The 3,838-nt window shown below is 37.2% G+C and overlaps 1 pseudogene; it reads right to left on the reverse strand.

Moving 5' to 3' along the window:
* Window positions 1–639: 639 nt before the first annotated feature.
* Window positions 640–1,263, reverse strand: LOC102873077 (annotated as a pseudogene).
* Between the last annotated feature and the right edge of the window lie 2,575 nt (window positions 1,264–3,838).

Raw genomic sequence — 3,838 nt, forward strand, 5'->3', positions numbered from 1 at the left:
ATGAAAATTAATAAAATATAATTATAGAAAAAAAAAAGGAAAGGTAGTTAGATTTTATCAGATGCCTTTGGTGCATCAATTGCTGGGACCATATGTTTTTTTTTTCTTTTAGCATGTTTATTGTGTTTGAGATAATATATCAGTTGCTCTCTGAGCTACAAAGGGTAAAAGAAAACCCTCTCATTACAAATTGACAAAGACAAAAGGTAAAACATTTTCCTAATAACATGTACCATATACTCAGAAACAGATCTGGGTTTTATACAAAAGGCATAATTTCTTAGTCATCTACAGCTAGTTTTATAACTTCACACAGACAATGAATTAGGCTAAAATGCACTATAATATTTGCTAAACTTAAGAACAATTATCCCTAGTGCTTCACAAAATAAATTTTGATATCCTGAAGAAGCAAGACTTGCAAGTAGGCATTTTAAACATAACTACTCTACAGCTACAAAGTTCTACTCTTGATAGCATTTACCTTTTTAGGGAATCTCCCAGTCTCCAAAGGATAAAAACAAAGAGTAGAATCAGTATAACACATACACAGAAGTCTGTATTGTAAAGGCTATAATAATTTACAGCAAAGTGCAAAGATGTCTTCTGCTCCTTCCTCCTGTCTACAAATGAAGCAAATTATCTTGTGTATCTCATGTTCCACTGTCTGGCTATCCTGTCAAGTTCTGTTCTGTTGGTCAAATACTGAGTGGCTATACTTTGAACCAGAGGAACAATAGATTGTAGTCAAAAGGCAAAAAATAGACAGCAAAACCTTTGATAAAGTCAAAGCAGGACACAAGTTATCTTTAAAGATATCCAGACAGATGATTCCCTGTCTGTTGATGTTGCAGTGAAAGATTCTGGTACAGAAATTAACCTTTGGTGCCTTAAATGGAAATGGATAATGAGATGAAAATGTGATATCCAGAAAAAACACACCACCTTCATAAACAGAACCTGGTGGACCAAGTATAACTGATCTCCATTCATAAATTTTATCTCCTTTAGGCCCAGCACTTCAGTTAGGAGGAGGATCAAGGGTTATTTCAACTAACTCCTTCTGAATTCTTTTAGCACTAGTGGAAAACTTAGCAGAGGTTTTGTTAGAGAGTGTGATGTTTTTCTTCTTCTGGATGGCAGAGGTTTTCTTTCTTCTTGTTCGTCAGGCTCTGGAGAGGCTGGGTCTCTCCGGTCTGCATCTGAACTACCACTGCGGGTGCTGGGGCTCTCATCATTGGACCTTTGCAGATCACTGGACATCCTAGTGAAGTTATTTCTCGGAAAATTACGGCAAAGCTCTCAATTCCACCAAGATTCCTTGCACAATTTTACACCGTGGACAGACCTATTGTCCAAAATAACAGGGCTTGAGGGAAAATCCAAAGGAAAACAAACAAAGCCCCAAAAGTACAACACATTTCCTTGCTCGCAGAGGCGAACTATGGACAGTGGCCAAGAGCTCTGCGTCCCTTTGTGGGGAGAGCTGTGTGAGGGGCGAGGGGGGGGGGGTAACAGGGGGGCCGCAGCAGGCAACTCTTGCAGCACAGGGCACCTAATCATATCTTGTTATTTGCTTTGTTAATATAGCGAATTACATTGATTGTTGGTTTTTTTTTCTCCTTATGTTGCACCATCCTGTTATGAATCCCATTTGATCACGATGCATTATTTTTTTGTTATGCTTTTAGGTTCTATTGGCTACACTTTTGTTAAGGATTGTTGGCATGTATGTTCATGTAGTTTTCTTTTTTGGTAATGTCTTTGCATGGTTTTGGTATTAGAGTTATGCTTGTTTCATAGAATGTCTTTGGGAGTGTTCTTTTTTATTTTTATTTTTAAATTAATTTTAATGAACATTTACAGAGATTTTGGATTTTCATTTATTCAATGTTGCACTTTTCGGCCTGCCCTCCCCCCCAAGTTCACTCTTCTTTTTGAAAAGTAATAGAAAAAAAATTCCTTCCGCACCCGCTCACCTCTCTCCACGCACCCCTTCCTCCCCCTCCCACCACACTCCACGAGGCAACCTTCATTCTGGAGTGTTCTTTTATTTTATATTTTTTAAAATAATTTAAGTAGAATAGGTGATCGATGATATATCTTCTCTGAATGTTTGGTAGAATTCAGCCAGCAGTTTTTATAATTGCTATTGGACTTCTTTTGGTTTTTTTCCCTGAGGGGTTCTTTTTATGACCTGGTCGATTTCTTCTTTTGTGATGTGTCCATTCAACTGTTTAACATCTGTCTGTGTCAATCTGGACAGGTTATGAGTTGAAAGACCTTTATAACAAAAATTATAAGAAGTCCCTACAAGAAATAAAGAAAAAGCTACTACAAGAAACAAAAAGAGAGATGAATAAATGAAAGAATATTCCATGCTCATAGATAGAAAGACTCAATATTGTGAAAATTACAATTCTGCCAAGAACAATTTTCATATTCAATGCAATCCCAGTGTGAATACCGATGTCATTCTTTATCAATATGGGAAAGATAATTTCCATTTTTATCTAAAAAGGAAAGAGACCCTGAATAAACAAAGCACTAATGAAAAAGAGAAAGTAGGAGATATCACACTATCACACACCTCAAAACTTACTACGTAGTAGTAGTAGTTAAGGTAGTATGGTAAATATTTAATTTCTTAAGGATTATCTGTCAAAAATGCCGTGTATTTTAATCAAACATACAATGAAGTCTTAGAATAATGGATAAATAATGTACTATAAATATATACTTTATTATAGATACATGCTTTATTATAAATCATGGTTGCCTAAACATGAAAAATGAACACTGAATTAAGTATTTATATTAAAGACATCCAATCATATTATTCAAACTGTCAATAAAATCATACCCTTTTAAATAATTTCCTAAAAATTTTGCTGCTTAAACTGAAAGAAGAATTTGTGGGTGACATGAGTTGTTGTTGTTGTTATGTGCTGTTGAGCCATTTGTGACTCATAGCATTCCTATGTACAAAAGCCCTGAAACCTCTATTCTGTGCCAACTTGACTGTCTCTGACACATCTACCCTCATTACACCAGTCACTGTATCGATCCCTCTCTTTCTCTGTCCCTTTATGATTCCAAGTATGCTGTCCTTCTCCAGGGACTGGTCGCTCCTTGATACATGCCAAAAATATGTCAAATGAAGCCTCAGAATACTTGCCTCCAAGAAGCAACCTGTTTTCACACTCTATAGGACAAACTTGTTTGTTCTCCATAACCACAACTCAAAGGTGTCAATTCTCTTTCTATCATCTCCAGTCATTGTCCAACTCTCTGATGTATAGCAAGCAATTGTGAAGATCAGCCGCACCTTAGTCTCCAGAGTGATGTCTTTGCTCTTCAGTACTCTGGAGAGGTCCCTGACAGCCACCTTTCCCAATGCAATTTGTCTCTTGATTTCCTGGCTGCTGGTACCAAAAGTGTTGATTGTGGAGCCAAGCATACTAAAGCTGTTAACAATCTCAATTTCTTCACCATCTATCATGATGCTGCCAATTGGCCCAGTGGTGAGAATCTTTGTTTTCGTGATGTTGAGTTTCAATCTGTATTGAAGGCTGCAGTCCTTGGTCTTCTGCAACAAGCACTTCAGGCTCTCATCAGTTTCAGCAAGCAGGTTTGTGTTATCTGCATAAAACAGGTTGTTGATGAATTTTCCTCCAGTGTTAATGCTACATCCCCCCTCATGATGATCTGTCCTGCATATAGATTGAAAAGGTAGGATGGCAAAATATATCCCTGGCATATATCCTTCCCTGTTTTGAACCATATCGTGTCTCCTTGTTCTGTTCTGAAAACTGCCTCTTTGTCCAAGTACAGGGTT

Source organism: Elephantulus edwardii, unplaced genomic scaffold (assembly GCF_000299155.1).
Source record: "Elephantulus edwardii isolate Elephantulus edwardi_28Jun2011 unplaced genomic scaffold, EleEdw1.0 scaffold00290, whole genome shotgun sequence".
Lineage (NCBI taxonomy): Eukaryota > Metazoa > Chordata > Mammalia > Macroscelidea > Macroscelididae > Elephantulus > Elephantulus edwardii.